The sequence below is a fragment of the Quercus lobata genome, chromosome 10 (assembly GCF_001633185.2).
Source record: "Quercus lobata isolate SW786 chromosome 10, ValleyOak3.0 Primary Assembly, whole genome shotgun sequence".
NCBI lineage: Eukaryota > Viridiplantae > Streptophyta > Magnoliopsida > Fagales > Fagaceae > Quercus > Quercus lobata.
Genome location: NC_044913.1, coordinates 54,204,961 through 54,222,333, shown reverse-complemented (window position 1 = coordinate 54,222,333; position 17,373 = coordinate 54,204,961). Strand labels below are relative to the sequence as shown.

General features: G+C 37.7%; 1 long non-coding RNA gene across 1 annotated transcript; it reads right to left on the bottom strand.

The window, feature by feature from the left end:
- Positions 1-662: 662 nt before the first annotated feature.
- On the bottom strand, positions 663-5,974 carry LOC115965713. Its single transcript, XR_004086142.1, has 3 exons — positions 5,570-5,974; positions 3,624-3,724; positions 663-1,208 (listed from the first exon to the last, which is right to left on the bottom strand). It is a non-coding gene; the product is annotated as an uncharacterized LOC115965713 (long non-coding RNA).
- Between the last annotated feature and the right edge of the window lie 11,399 nt (positions 5,975-17,373).

Sequence of the window (17,373 nt, the reverse complement as noted above, 5' to 3'; positions counted from 1 at the left end):
AACACACACACACACACACACACATATATATATATATATATATATTGAATCTATGGTTAACGTGTTATTGTGGAATATTGATGATCAATAGGTATATTTGATTTATTAAAAGTTTGTGTTAGTTATTGTTCAATTTTAAGCAGGTTTATATAGCATTTTTAGTATTTGAGAAAAAAAAAAAATGAGCAGGTTTTTGTGACGTTTTGAAAACGTCACTAAAAAGTAAGAGGAAATCCTTTTTAGTGACACCTTTAAAACGTCGCAAATAATCAATCCTATAGCGACGTTTTCAAAATGTCACTAAAAACAAGGGGACAAATGCTTTTGTGACATTTTTGAAACATCACTATATGTGTGATTATTTGTGGCGTTTTAAAAACGTCGCTAAATGTATTTTCCAACATTATATATGAAAATGTAATATTATTTAGTGACGTTTTATAAAACGTCGCTAAAAGTTTTTAAATGTCACTACAGAATAACATATGGCGACGTTTTTCGAAACGTCACAATAGATCTATATTGACCACTCTATTGTGACGTTTTTGAACGTCGCAAAAGAAAACGTCGCTATAGACCATTTGGGTCTATAGTGACGTTTTTGGGTTTTTAGTGACGTTTTTAAAATGTCACCTAAACCCAGATTTCTTGTAGTGATACTAACACAACATTATACCAATCTGTCCCTCATAAGTATACTACTCATAACAGCTATGATGAAGGGAAAACATTTACCTCACATTGAATCGTTAGCTATGACATATTGAATTTATGTAGCACAAACATGTTTTTTGTTTACTAATAATCCAACTCTGCACATAAAACTTTTTGCTTTAATCAAAATGCTTTGTTTTTTTAGAAAGAAAGAAGGAAGTGGCTCACATGATTCTAGACTGCAACAAAAACAAAGAGTATTGTCTTGCAGGGAAACAAAAGCACCATGAGTTACAGAGATTAAAGAAACATCTAAGACAAAGCAAAATAAAACAATATAGTAGCTTATATTCTCTTCTTCAACAAAAGAAAGGGTAATAGCTCTAATAAAAAAAAATGAGTGCAAAAATATAAATTGGTAATGAATTTACCAAAAAACTCCCTTTTTTTTAGGGTATGTGTTTGATCCAAATGCTCCTCTTCGTTAAATCAGCTGCATCTCCTTGAATCCCCTTCTCCAAATTTGTTTCTAACAAATATGATAATCCTTTAAGCTGATGTAAAGGTAGGGAAGCAATTAATATGTTAAATTACACTTATCTATGTACTGATAATACAGAAATCATATCAAGAAAAGATTAGAATCTATACTGCTGCAGAATTGAAACATTGTGATCGCTTGAAATTAAAGCAAGCTGATCTAGTCCAATTGAAAAATCACCACTGGAAGATGGAGGTGGTTCTAATGTTCCTAACACACAGCAAATTAAAATAGCATAAAAAAAATTTATTCAGTGGCCCATACAACAAGAATACAATTAAAAAGCTGTGTTGCACCAAGTTACAGTAGAAGAACAACTAATTTTGACAAAGATAATACAGGACAATGGCATCGGCACAGGCATCAAAGGTTGGAAAAAGAAACATAAATGATAGCTACACATAAAACTTGAACCCTGCTACAGCGTATGATCTAACTACAAATAGAAGTCCTCAGAGACTCAGACCAACATAGGAAAGAGCAAGGATAGGGCTAAATTGATCTTCTTGTAGACTAACTAATTTGAAGTAGTTATACGAAGATATTCATAGAATACAGGAAACTCGGTAGTTTACGGATGCTACGAGAAGCCCAAAAACAAGGTTGAAGCCCTTAAGAAAGAAATGCTGTCTAGCAATACAACTAACAAGGCCCTCCATGCACAGAATGAGGGGGAAAATTAACAAAAATAGTTTAAAATTTAAAAAATAAATGATTCATGAAGCCAAATCCAAGCAATTGAAGGCGTTGTCGACTTTATTCCATTTTTAGGTTTCATTAATTGCATTAGATTGACTTCCTAACACATAAAAACAGACTCTACTCATTACTCTTCATGGCACTGCACAGTCTATAATTGTAACTAAGAGAAACTAGCCAGACCCACGCGATACGTGAGAATATATATATATATATATATATAACATGCAATGAGGTGTAATATCTTTTATAAGTATTTTTTATCTTTTTATCTATACAAATATATCATTTTATTATTTATTTTTGTTTGATTAAATTTTTTTTAAGGTGTACATATTTTTCTAATTTCTATTGTAGTGTATTATATTTGTCTAATATACAATTATACTTTATAAGTTTCAAATTAATTATTCGAATTTCTCATCTTTTAAGGAATAAGAAGATTATCATGATAATCAAAATTCATCACAAAATTACAATGTTATCTTAACCAATATTAAAATGAAACCAAAGGAATAAAAGATAGACTTTATAATAATTTATTATTCGAAAAATTGGTAGGCATATTTAAATTCATGGTCATGTAGATTGTGTTTTGATATAAACTCAAATTCCTATTTCCAAAAAAAAAAAAAAAAATAGTATTAAGCCAAACCAAAATTCAACCAAAGCTATAAAGGAAGAAAGAAGACTTTGTAATGAGAAATTGAAAAAACACAATACCAAAACACATATTTGAAAACAAAACCATCAACCTTAATTAGAGTATAAGAAAGAACAAAAATTCACCAAAAGAAAGTAAAGAGAGAGAGAGAGAGAGAGAGAGAGAGAGAGAGAGTACTCAGTTTTTGTGTGAGAAAAATATGAATTGAATGAAAGAAATGATATCATACTTATACAAAATAAAATGGGAAGAAGAAGAGTCAAATTATAAAAAATAGAAAAGAATGAAGGAAGTGTAGCGGTGAAGTAGAGAGTAGTGGGGAGGTAAAGAGGCAAAAAGAGAAAGAAAAGGTTGAAGAAAGTGTAACCATAGGTGTGGAATAATAGGGAGAAGAAGAGGTTTTTGTTTTTATTTCTGTTGTTCTTTTTTTCTTTTTTTTCTTTTTTTTCTTTTTTTCTTTTTTGAGATTAGTGAGAAGAAAAGTTTAAAAGAGAAAATAAGAGGTAGAAAATAAGTGCATATATATTTAGAAGGATGGAAAGAAAATGAAATTCAATGTTTAAAGGAGTTTTCAATATAAACAATAGACAATTAAAGTTTATGATGATGTGTAGTACATTACGTTGGCCACAAATAATTAATTTTGCAATAGATGATCAATAAATATATCATGCCACTTCTATTTTGACATTGGTAAGAAAATTCTAACCTTTCTTCATCAACATCAAGCCCCTAATCAATTCCATCAACCATTAATCCGGAAGAGTTTTTCCACCTCTAATGTGTTATGCTATGTTTTGAGGCAGTATTAGGCCTCAAATTAATTTGGTTAAGTGTGAGATTGTCCCGGTCGGCTTAGTTCGTAATGTGATAGCTTAGCTAGTTAGCCTAATGTAATAGCTTAGCTAGTTTGTTAGGTTGTTCTGTGGGAGCTATTCCAATGACCTATGAGGGTTTGCCTCTTGAATCATCATTAAGGCAAGTACTGCTTTTAAAAAAATAATAATAAATGTTTTATTACTAAAAGACAACTAATAAAAAGCACAAGTTACCCTAAAAAAATACCTCTCAATTACAAGCAAAAGAAAGTGATTCAGTTGACCATCCACAGAGTAATCTAACAACAGAGATCTTCAACTACATTTCAGAAGCTTGCACGTCTTCAACTGCACAAGCAGCACCAGTCAACGAATAAGAAACTCCTATAGCAAGGAAAAAGAGTGACTGCTTAATGCAGTCATCCAATAATAAAGAGAACGAAGCAAGAATTGTTTCAAACACCCCAGTACCACTCAAACGCCATATTAAGGTGAGTTCTTCTTGGGATGTTATTGTGGAACAAGCGGAAAGAAGTTTAGCCAGTTGGAAGATTTTTTAAAGTAGCCGGTAGGAAAAAATTATTTATGTCAAAGGATGGTAGAGTCAATTTGGTTAAAAGCACTCCCTCAAGCTTACCCATCTATTTAATGTCTATTTTGTCCATGCCTACAGGAGTTGCTAATAAACTTGAAAAGCAGTGAACAGATTTTTTCGGGGGCGGTTTATGTCACACCCCAAACCCAAACGGGTCCAAAGCATTAGAAAAAATAACCATCAAGAGAACTTGTCATTTTGAATTGATTGTATTCCACAAAGGTCCGAGGTTGTAAAGAGGATAAGCTGTGTTGGAGGCCGCATATACAAAAGGGTTTCTAGGTTAGATCCTATTACAGAGAACTAGCCCCTACGGGAGTTGCAAACTTCCCTTAGAAAAGAATTTAGAAGCCTAAAGTCCCAACAAAAGTGGCATTTTTTCTTTGAGTTGCCTCTTCGGGGAAATCCTAATAGCGGATAACCTGAGGAAGTGAAACACTATTTGGTGAGCTGGTGTTGTATGTTCAAGGGGGACGGAGAGACAATGGACCACTTGTGGCTTCATTGTCCCATTGCTAGGGAGTTGTGGGATATGGTCGTTGCCCTTTTTGTGGTTCAGTGGGTGATGCCTGAGAGGGTTGTTAACTAACTAGCATGATGGCAAATCCGTGTTGGGCAACATTGGAACAGTAGGATATCCAAGTTCATTCACCATGGCTTGATGTGGTGCATTCGGAAAGAATGAAATTCTAGAAACTTATAAGTGTGCAAGAGGACAACTCTAGATCTGAAGTTGCATTTCCTCAGAACTTTATTTGAATGGTCATCGATGTAATGAAGTTTATACTTCAACTTATTAGAGTTTTATTTACCATTGTACTTTTAGAGCTTAGTTTTGATGTCCATCTAGTATACCTCCTAAGATCTATGTACGTGGTTACTCCTAGTTTGTCTAATAAAATTTACTACTCATCAAAAAATCAGGTCCCTTAATGCTTGTGACCTTTGGTTTATGGTTTTCTTGGCCAGAGTATCTATATGTACTGAAAATATTTAGAATCATAAAGAAAATAATAATTCCAACTTTGAGACATTATTAAAGAGTTGCTGCATTGGACACCATTCTGCAGAATCCCTCACCTCTGTCTAGCTAAAAAGACTTCTACTTATTTGACAATGCCAATGTAGTAGAGCTATTTATATAGCAAAAAATAATTAAATAAATAAAAAATGAAATAAGAGAACATATTTGAATGGCCAAGACTGCCTCATGCTATGATACTAGGTGCTGCATTGACTGGAATTATGCAATAACCCCCAATATGGACGCAAAGCACGTGACTAATACAACTAATTAAGCTAATATAGGACCCATTATTGAGGTGTACCAAGAATTCAAGCCAAATTTCCAAATAACTTTTAGTGCATCCACCTACACATAGGTTCCATAGCATTGGGGGGTAGTATCAAAGCCAAAAAAGAATAGCATAAATTGATTACTACCATTAAACTCCAATATATTTGCAAAAATTGGCACAAATTTTTTTACTACCATTAAACTGTAAGGATGATGCGCCATATTTTAAATTGACAAATAGTATGAATAGATAGATAGAAGAGAGAGAGAGTGTGTGTGTGTTTAATATAGGACTACGTACCCTCCAGCGATGAAGCAACGGCGCCCTGATGCTGTTTGAGTCATAGGTAGAATCACTTCCCATGTTGTCCAATTTTTCATTGTCCCAGTGATCTGCATCCTCTGAATGTTGAAGAAACTCATCGTCACAAGAGAGATGGCACAGTCACTCTATAATTCTCTCTATTCACACCACTCATCACAATAATCAACAAATTGAACATCCCACTCTCAAACAAATCTCAATTTTTCCAATTGAAACAAACACTGTTTGCACTCCAGATTAATGTGCGTTTGTAGATGAATTTTATCAACAATGAAAATAATAATGAAGTCCAAATTCACATGCCATTCATAAAAAGAACAAAAATCACATGCTGTTCAATTAATAATAATGCTAATTGCTAGGTTCTTGTGATAACAACATTATAACATAACAGGCATTAAGGTCCAAACAAACTCAAATGACACTTACCCATAAATATATAATCTAAACCCTAAAAAAGACATATAATGACACTTTGCACCATTTTCTTTTGTAGTAACCACTAATACTATTATAACCATCCAAAGACATAATTAACTAATATGGGAACTTAATCAAGTTTGCTTTAGGCTCTATAGTCTATACATAGCCTCCATTAAATAAAACTTAAGAAACACATTATGGATAATTAATTATCTTAATTTGCCAGAGTCTACAACAACATTAGAGTTAAGAGACCAGTGGAACTCACAAAAACCTTTTCTACTATAAAGACTTGAACAAAAAACAGAAAGACCAAAAAAGGACGAAAGTTGCAGAATGCAAACAAGCATATGGTTCAATCAAAATATATCCGAAGGAAGACCAAAAGTATATCATTATTTTTTATTTTTTATTTTTTTCCCCCAATGGAAGCCACGAAATGATCCACCCTGCAAACAATTTCACTCTGAAATTCATAAAGCCAATGCCCAACCTTAAGATCTCAACCCAACATATATACAGCAGACCCACCCAACACCTTCAACCTACCATTGAAATTAATCCACTTCCATCGATCGTATCATAAACTAATGGACACCGAAGCCTAACTCAAATTAAAATCCAAAATCCAAGAAATAAAAATTAGAAAAACAATAACAATTTTCAAATCACGTTCAAACCCTCAACTTTTTCCAAAATTACATTTTTAACCTGAAATTTTTCTTTACTTATATTTTAAATCCCAAACTTTAACTAAATCACATTTCAAACCCCAAAACTCTCTCAAATTTACATTTTGGTCCTTAAAATTCCTAAAATTACACTTTGATCCCCAAAATTTTCCAAAATAACAAAAAAGCCCCCAAACTTTTCTAAATTATGAAGAAACCCCTAAACTATTCTAAAATTTCACAAAAGGTCTGAGGTCACAAAAATACTATTTCAACCACAAATTTCAGCAAAATAAATCAAATGTCTTCAAGATTAGTAAAATTATCCGATGCCATTCAAGATTGCATCCACATTTCAAAAAATTTGATCATTGTGTTCCTTGTTGTCTTCTTGCATAATCAAAATACTTTAAGGGAATTAATTGTAAATTTAATTTGCTGTGCTATGCTATGGAATTAGGTAAGCCCTATTTAATAACAAAAATGCAATTTATCTTTCCTTCAAATTATTCAACAAGATCATTGAGATCTTAATTTTACGATAAGTTATTCCATTTTTAATTCTTCATAGAGTTGATGGCAAATAGAAATAATTGCTTTTGTGTGATTCTATTAGGATGCTTTGTTGCCATCTTTGAGAATATATCAAAAGTTTATTGACTCAAGTGGATCTCAGCATCAAGGATCCATGATAAATAATTCTTACTTGAAATATAAGGGCAATGAATTCAAGTTTTGAAAATTTGGACATTATCTATGCCAGAGATATATATTAACATTAAATGAACAAATATTTATATCATGTAAAATATAATTAAGTAATATTATGTTTAATCCAAATTCTTCAAAGGTAAATTTTTTATAAGAATCAATAATCAACATGAAACATAACATAAAACATATGTATATAATATGCCTAGCATAAGATGCATAAAATTTTTAATCCATCAAATAAAAACAAAAATTTTAAGCATGAATCAATGTGATAACAAAAAAAAATTGTATAGTAAGATAACTAATTTTTGGGAGAAATTTATGGTGGGCTAAGTTTCACACAACCTTTAACGTTCTAGGACAAAAATGAGCACAATTTTTTTTTTTTTTTTTTTTTTTTTTTTTTTTGCATTGGTTAGAGTTCCATAGTAATTATGTGTTGTGAAATAAAAGGAATTATAAATAAATAAATAAATCAAGATATCTAAAGATTCATACACAAACTATAATGGTATAGGAGGCAAAATTTTAAGCCAATTATAAAATGCCACATGAAAATTTAGTGGCAAATTCTAAATTAATGTCATTAAATTAATTAAATTAGATGATAACATGTGTCATCCAAATTGACATCACTTTGGCATATCAAAATTTGCCATGTGTCATTTGGCCCGCAAAATAAAGATAAATTTCCCATTCAAAATTTATGGATAATTATTTTTATTAAGATAAATAAATAAATAAAATAAAGATAAATTTTCTATTCAAAATTGATAGATAATTATCTTTGATGTGCAACGAAAATTTGTTCCAAGGCTTTTCTTGTCCATAGGCGTCGTCCAAAGAAAAGACAGGAGGAAGGGAGATCCTCGTCTAAGTTCAACCTCATCCGTCCGTCCTTAAAGGACGGACAAGGTTACTACACTACGAACATGTCTCCACCAAGTGTGGGAGAAAACGTACCGTCGCTAGTCAAGTCCAACCATTGTGAAATGTGGACTTAAATAATCTAACTTCCACAGCAGTTATGGAAGTTACCTCCGAGCCTTTTGGATTCCTCAACAATAGGAATGGTTACCAAACAAGTAATCGTTCCTTGTATGCTATATAAACGCTTGCCAGCAAAAGAGTAAGGGATTCTGATGCTGAGACTTTCAATTTACTGGGAATCACAAAAAAGGCTAACTTTACCATCGGACGGTTCTTGGCCGGCTTCCACCGGTCTTCTCTGATTTTTCTGTTTTTTTTTCTCAAGATTCAGTCATAAACTCATTAAGGCCCGAGACTTTCAGCCCACTGATATCACAGGATTCATCAGTTGGCGCCGTTTGTGGGGAAGAATTTCTAACGTTTGAACTTCACCAATGGATTTTGCGATTTCTTTATCCAACGAAGGGCTGAAATGGTCCGGACAAAGTCAAGAGCTACTAGCCCAGGCCCTCAAGAAAGCAGGGGCGACTATCAATCGGTGCCTATCGTGCAGCCACCTTCTATCCAACACGTGCAATCCATGGCCGCTACTATGGCGGAGTTAACCCGCCAGAACCAGGAGTTGGTTTGAGAATTTAATATAAGGAGGCAACGTCGCGATGGGAACACTGAAGGACAGGCCCAGAGTCAAGATGGGAGGAATGTTGAATTTGAAAGCCAGTCAAGGGCTACCACTTCAAGAAGGGTGACTCACTTGGAAAGGAAAATGGACCAAATGAGAAGAACTATGGATGAGATGAAGGAGAGTATAAAGAGGACGAACCCTGTAAAAGACTTGGTTCATAGAACTGATTCCCCTTTTGTGGCTTCCATCAATGCTCATCCTTTACCACCCAAGTTCAAGATGCCTTCCTTAGATTCATATGATGGGACGCGAGATCCGTTTGACCACATTGCCACCTTCAAAACTACCATGCACCTTCAAGGGGTTTCGGTTGAAATAATGTGCAGAGCTTTCCCTACTACCCTCAAAGGACTGCACGAGTGTGGTTTAGCAAAATACCTCCAAGCACAGTAACGTCGTTCGAGGAGTTAAGCAAGTTATTTGTCAACAATTTCATCGGAGGACAGAGGCACAAGCATTCCTCGTCTAGTTTACTAACCATAGAACAAGGAGAGAATGAAAGTTTGCGGTCCTTCATCATGCGGTTCAACAGGGAAGCCTTAGCAGTGGACGAGATGGATGACAAGCTCCTTTTGGCAGCTTTCCACAATGGGGTTCATTCTAACTTGTTCATCCACAAGTTATATGAGTAGGAGCCTTAAACCATGGCTGAACTCGTCCATTCAGTCCAGAACTTTATGAATGCAGAAGATGCTATCATAGCCAAGAAGAGGAAGAGAGTTGAGAAAATGGAAGCTAACCTCACTCACCATTCAGAACAAGGTCCTCATCCTAAAAAGGGACGAATGGAAGACAAGAAGGATCGAGACAAGAAGGTGGGCCCCTCAGGACGAAGTCAACAGTATACACCATTGAACGTGCCGCTCGAGCAAGTCCTAATGCAAATCAAGGATGATCCTTCCTTGAAGTGGCCAGAGAAAATGAAGGGAGAACCGAATAAGCGCAATAGGAATAAGTATTGTCGCTTCCATAAAGACCATGGGCATGATACGGATGAGTGTTTTAATCTAAAACAGCAGATTGAGAATCTTATAAGGCAGGGAAAATTGAGGAGTTTCCTTGGATGAGACCACAGGGACGAGAAATTTAAGGGAAAAGCCGAAGAGTCGTCATGACCACCTCTCGAAGAAATCAGAGTTATTATAGGAGGAAGCTCTACAAGCCAGTCGTCCAAGTCCAAGAAAACATACCTGAAGGTGGTACAGAGCGTCCAACTCTCTGGACAGTTACCCAGAGAAAGGACCACGGACGAACAAGCAATCACGTTCATGGAAGATGAAGCTGAAAGAATTCACCATCCTCACAATGATGCTATCATCATTACCTTGCTTATTGCTGACTACACAACCAGAAGGGTGCTAGTGGATAATGGAAGTTCGGTAGATATTTTGTATCGTCCAGCTTTTTAGCAGATGAGGCTAGGATGAGACCGCCTTCGTCCAGTGAATTCCCCCCTGGTAGGTTTTGGTGGAATGAAGGTGCAGTCCGTGGGTACTATTACATTGCCAGTGATAATGGGTGCATATCCACATCAAATCACCAAGGACATGAACTTTCTTGTGGTAGACTGTTCGTCCTCCTATAATGACATAATTGGAAGGCCAACTTTAAATAGTTGGAAGGTAGTTACATCCACCTACCACCTGTCGGTCAAGTTTCCAATAGACAATGGAGTAGGACAAGTACAAGGAAACCAATTAGCAGCAAGAGAATGTTACCTGGCCATGTTGGCCATGAACGAGCAAGTTCAGACCATGAATATTGAAGAAAAGAGGGTTGTGGTAGAACCCATTAAAGTGTTAGAAGATATTTCCTTAGATGAAAATAACCTTGAGAGGTGTACCAAGGTCGGGCAGATCTAGAAGGAAGGGTTAAGGAGGACCTTATCCAGTTTTTGAGGAAAAACATAGATGTATTTGCTTGGAATCATGAGGATATGCCGGGTATAGATCCTAATGTCATCACCTATCGTTTGAACGTATGTCCTTCCTCAAAGCTAGTGTGACAAAAGAAAAGGGTGTTTGCCCCTGAGAGAGACAATGCTATTAAAGACGAAGTTCAGAAGTTGATGGCGGTGAAGTTCATACGAGAAGTGTACTATTCAGATTGGCTAGCCAACGTAGTAATGGTCAAAAAGGCGAATGACAAGTGGAGGATGTGTGTAGATTTTACTGATCTAAACAAGGCTTGCCCCAAGGACAGCTATCCATTACCACGCATTGATCAATTGGTGGACTCTACTGCAGGCCACAACTTACTTAGTTTTATGGATGCTTTCCCAGGATACAACCAAATACGGATGGACGAAGTCGACCAGGAGAAGACATCCTTCGTTACTAGTCAAGGCTATTCTGTTATGAAGTAATGCTCTTTGGCTTGAAAAACGCTGGAGCAACATATCAACGACTAGTCAATCACATGTTCTGTTCTCAGATTGGGCAAAATGTAGAAGTGTATGTGGATGACATGTTGGTAAAAATTTTAGACGAGTGTAAACATCTGGACGACCTACAAGAAACCTTCAATACACTCAGGCGGTACAGTATGAAGTTGAACCCCAACAAGTGTGCTTTCGGAGTACCGTTAGGGAAATTTCTTGGATTCATGGTTTCACACAGAGGGATCGAGGCAAACCCGGAAAAGATTAAAGCAATTCTAGATATGAAGCCTCTGTAGAGTATCAAAGAAGTCCAGTCTCTTACCGAGCGAGTTGCTGCCTTCAACAGGTTTGTTTCTAAAGCTACTGACAAGTGCTTACCATTTTTCAAGGTTCTAAAGAAAGCATTTGAGTGGACGGACGAGTGCCAAAGAGCCTTTCAAGACTTGAAGACGTACCTCGTTACACCTTCGCTGTTGAGTCCGTCCGTGATGGGAGAAGAATTGTTTTTATACCTGGCGGTGACCCCGCATTCAGTAAGCTCAGCATTGATAAGAAAGGAAGCAAAAATGCAGAAGCCAGTGTACTACACTAGTAGGGCACTGAGGGGGGCAGAAGGATGATATCCGCTAATAGAAAAGCTAGCCTTCGCACTTATCACAGCTTCCAGGAAGCTGAGACACTACTTCTAAGCCCATGTAATCAATGTTATGACAGATCATCTGCTCAAGAAAGCCATGAACAAGTTGGAAGCCGCAGGACGTTTGATCCAGTAGGATGTCGAACTCAAGGACTGGCTAAGTCTATGGAAGCGAAGTCAATACTCATCCTGGGAGATTCTCTGTTGGTCATGGACCAAATAAATGGGACATATGAGGCGAAGGAAGGACGAATGAAAAAAATACTTGGAAAAGGTGTTACGGCTTGTGAAGAAATTTAAGGAAGCTAACTTCATTCAAATTCCAAGGGAGGAGAATGTAAAAGCAGATACCTTAGCGAAGGAAGCCTTAGCAACCGGAGCAATGGACGAGTTTGATGAAATTCAGTACGTCCCAAGTATAGATCTCCCGGAAGTGTAGCAAATAGGGAATGGAGAAAATTGGATGAACCCAATCGTGTCGTACCTGAAGGACGGAAGACTTCCGGAAGGAAAGGATGAGGCTAGAAAACTCAGGATAAGAACAGCCAGGTATGTCCTTATGGACAAAGTTCTGTACAAGAGAGGCTTTTCTCAACCTTATCTCAGGTGTCTGGCTCTAGATGAGGCGAACTATGTGCTAAGGGAAGTTCATGAAGAAGCTTGTGGAAATCATTCGGGAGCTAGATCGCTCATCCACAAAGTCGTCCGTGTAGAGTACTATTGGCCAACTGTCCAAGTGGATGCAAAAGCTTATGTCAAGGTATGTGACAAATGCCAACGATTTAGTAATGTCCCCAGACAACCATCAGAGTATCTCACTCCAATGATGGCCCCGTGGCCCTTTGCTCAATGGGGCCTAGATATCCTGGGTCCTTTTCCACTCAAAATTAGACAGATGAAATTCTTAGTGGTAGGGATTGACTATTTCACCAAGTGGGTGGAAGCAGAACCCTTGGCAAGCATCATACAGCAGAATGTAAAGAATTTCGTCTGGAAGAACATAGTATGCAGGTTTAGGGTGCCCAAAGTACTAGTATCCGACAACGGGCGGCAGTTCGACAACTCCCTTTTCAGGGACTTCTGTCAACACTTTGGAATCCAAAATCATTATTCCTCCCCCGCCCACCCACAAGCTAACGGTCAGGATGAGGTTGCAAACTGATCCTTGCTGAAAATCATCAAGACTCGTCTTGAGGGGGTAAAGGGAGTATTGGCCAGATGAGCTACCTGGTATCCCATGGGCGTACAGGACGACGGTAAGAACCCCTACAGGGGAGACACCTTTTAAGCTAGCCTATGGAAGTGAAGCAGTCATACCTGCGAAAGTGCACATGGCTAGCCATAGGGTGATGTCATATCAAGATAAGGATAATGAGGAGCAACTCCGTTTGAACCTCGATCTTATAGATGAGGTGAGGACAGATGCAGAGCACAGGGCAGCGAAGTACAAGAACCTCATGGCTAGGCAATATGATGCAATGGTGAGGCCAAGACATTTTAACATAGGAGATCTCGTCCTAAGAAAGGTCTCTTTGGCAACCAAAAACCCAGCTCATGGGAAATTGGGCCCTAATTGGGAAGGACCCTATAGAGTCATTAACTTTAAAAGGCAAGGATCCTACTACTTAGAGGCCCTGGATGAGAGAAAATTGGAACATCCTTGGAACGTGGTGCACCTGAGGAGGTACTATCAGTAAAAGTGAGCCTGGATGAGTATCACTATGGACAAGCTTGGAGCTTGCCATTCTACTTACGTTTTACTTATGTTTAATGCTGTTTATGTTTGATAATACTGCTTTGTTATTTGTGTTGTGGTTATTTGTCATGATTGTGGACGAAGTTATGGAGTACTTATTAAATAAAAAGGCATTAGCATGTATGTGCCTTATCTGTAAACGATATTTATGTTATGTTCAAAATGTTGTGTGAATTTCAAATCTCCATGCTATTCTCGTTCAAAGCTAACCTACAAGATGGCTAAGAAAATTTTTTTTTAGTAAGATGAATAAATTCTTTGGACACGGAGATGTAACGTCTAAGCTTTCCTAAAGGTGAAGCAAAATCAAGGCACCCTCGTCCAGAACAAAGGACGATGTAAAGCCAATACCTCGAGCAAGCCTAAGGCGTATTCGTCCATAAGGGTAAAGCAAGACCAAGGCACTCTTGTCCAGATCAAAGGACGAGGTAGAGCCTATAACTTGAGCAAGCCGAGCCCAAGGCATACTCGTCTATATAATGGGCGAAGTAAAGCATAATGCACGTTCAGACTATGGATGGTAAAATACATAGACAAGTGTCATAATGCACGTCCAGACCATGGACGATAAGTCCATAGACGAGTGTTTTGAGCCAAAACCCAGTCTGTGGACGAGCAGAGTGCATGTCATCAAACAAAAATCAGCTTAGTCTAAGGACGAGTAATTACCATTTTATAAACAAATTACATTTGGTGAAATTCCAATAAAAATGGTTAAGTACATTTATGAAATATGGACGAGTTAAGCATGAAATCTTGCATATGAAAATGAAAAGTTCGTCCGTGCATATATGAAAGAAAAATAATTTCATCCATTCAATCGTTTTAAGGGTGGACAATCAACGTCCAAACACCCTTATGAAGAACAAGTTTAATAACTCGTCCTAAAACCATGGATAAGCTTAATGTATTTGAGTTGCATCAAAAGATCCCAAAACAAAGGATCAAACAGAAAAGGAAAAATACAAAGTTTTGTAAAAACTTGTTCTTAAGCAGGGAGGACATTGGGCGGCTGGGTAGAGGCATTGTCCTCAATGTTAACGTCCTCGGAGCTGGTTTGGAGAAGAGAACTGGTAGCAGCATTCAAATTAAGCTTGATGGAGATGAAGTTTACTTCAGGGAAGTTTTCAACAGCGTCCAACTTGAAATCCTCAAAACCTGCTGCGTAGTTGCGATCCAATAAGTCCATAAATTCTTTAGATGCCTTGAACTCCGCAACGGCATTTTCTTTAGCCTTGGAGAGAAGAGTACTCAACTCGTCATTCTTCTTTTGAATATGATCAAGACGAGTATCTTTCTCCACTATATCAACTCTCAACTCCTTGATTAAGTTTTGATGCTCCGTTGCCTTCTCCTTAGCCTCAGCAGCTATCCCAACCCATTTCTTACTCTCGTCCCTCACATTTTGGATGGTCTTCTTCAGTAAGATCCTCGTCTTGTCCAACTCAGTGGCCTACCTAGACGCTGCGATGAATTTGGACATGGCCTGCAAGAGAAAAATGCTTGGTTAGACGGCCAAAAAATTATGAAATAATAAAGACGAGACGAGAGTAAAGTTACCTTAAAAAGATCATGAACACCTGAATGTTCAAAATCTTTCAGGGACATGTCATAGCAGGCATTTATGTCTTCGTCCTTCACAGCTTCCCCGAAGCATTCCCAAGACAAATCCTCATTTTCAATAATGTTCGAGGATACCCTCAAAGGAGGCTAAGATGAGACAAATATGATTGTCCTAGGAGGGGTCTTGGACGAGGTAGTCTCAATAGGTGGAGACACATCCATACCAATTGTTTGGACGATAGGATTGGACTGAGGAAGGTTAGGCTTGGTTACCTTGGACGATACATGCTTAACCCTTTTGTCATGACGGCTGGGGAGACTCCCCAAGTCCAAATTTTTTGGTAGGGACTTCCTCTTATCCCCAGTAGACGGACGAATCTAGGATATAATCTCAGGATGAGCGTCCCCAGCCTCAGGACGATCCCCTTCACCTGCAACCTCTTTTCCTTTGTTTCCTTTCATTGTTGCCATTCCTAAAAAAAAAAAAAAAAAAGGGAAGAAGTTTTTAGAACTAAAGCAAAGAGGAAAGGTGTGTAAGGGACGTTCTAGGTTTAAAACTTACTTCTCCTTACTATTATCTCGTGTGTAAGTGCCTCTTTAGAAGGACTAGGGCCCAATCCCCACTTAGCAAGTTGTCTAAGCGTCACTAGAGAATGAAAATTCCTATTTGCATGTAGACGAGCTTTGTGGACACGGTCACGGTGAAACTTGCTAAGAGAAGGTCGTCCAACAGTTATAAAAGAACGAGTTAGAAAATAAAAATAAAAATAAAAATAAAAATAATAATAATAATAATAATAATAATAATAATAATAATCGAAGGTTCCCTAGGTCCCCAGTATAATGAACAAATGTGTCCCGGCCAACGTCTGAAGGATTCCCAGCCCAGAAGCCGAAGACGGAGAAAAACTTCGTCTTCCATTTTCTGTTAGACGAGGGTAAAGACCTAATCATTCTACAATCTTTGCCCCTGGCAGTGAACTGGTAAAAGCCAAGGGATTGGTGAATTTCTGAGGGTTTATAGCAGTAGAGAAACTCATCCACCGTAAGAGGACGGTCCCCCCAAAACACCTCCCTCCATAGAACTTGCATAAAGATAACTAATCTCCATGCATTTGGATTGAATTGACATACTCCTAAACCTAGCCTAACTAATAATTCCCTAATTAAAGCATTTAAAGGAAATCTCAAACCCCCCAAAAGATAAGCTTCATAGGCACCTATCCCAAAAAGAGGATCACATCACCATTCTCCACGGACGGGCAACCTAGGGTTAAGCTCGTCTGGGATCTGGTACCATGTCCTTAGATTACTTAGTCTTTGCTCGTCTGTTTTGGAAGGGATATCTATTGCACAACTGAACACAGTTACCTCCTCCTCGTCCAAAGGGACGGACGGAGGGACGTTGGATGAGGTACCTGCCTGGGACCCCGAGGCCTTCCTAAGCTCTTGTTGTATGGCCTCTAAAGGAAATCTAGGGACACCAAAAACGTATTCCTCATTCATGGAGTTCCCCTCATCACTACTACTAGAGCCATTAGAACTTGTACTACTTTCATATTGATACTCGTCTATGGCCCTCTCTATACTATCGCTAGACGACATTTTTTGAAAAGATCAAAGAAACCAAAAAGACGAGAGAAGAAGGAATACCTAGCTCCAAGTCGAACGAAGACTATGGACGCGAGGAAATTCCTAGACGAGGCTCTAGACGAGGAATGTCAAAGAAGAAAAATCTCATAAATGTAGAGGGCAGCGGAGGAATTCCCCTATTTATAGGAGAGTGACCTGGGCATATAAAACGACACAACCAATTAGGAGATGACACGTGGCGTTCACCTCGAAAAAATGAATCGACGAGATTCATCGGCAATAAAAAGGTGACACGTGGGACCTTGATGCACATGCATTCAGGGAAGTGACGCCAAGTCATCCCTCCCTGCTTAGACAACCCATATGGACGAGGGGGCAACTGATGTGCAATGAAAATTTGTTCCAAGGCTTTTCTCATCCATAGGCAT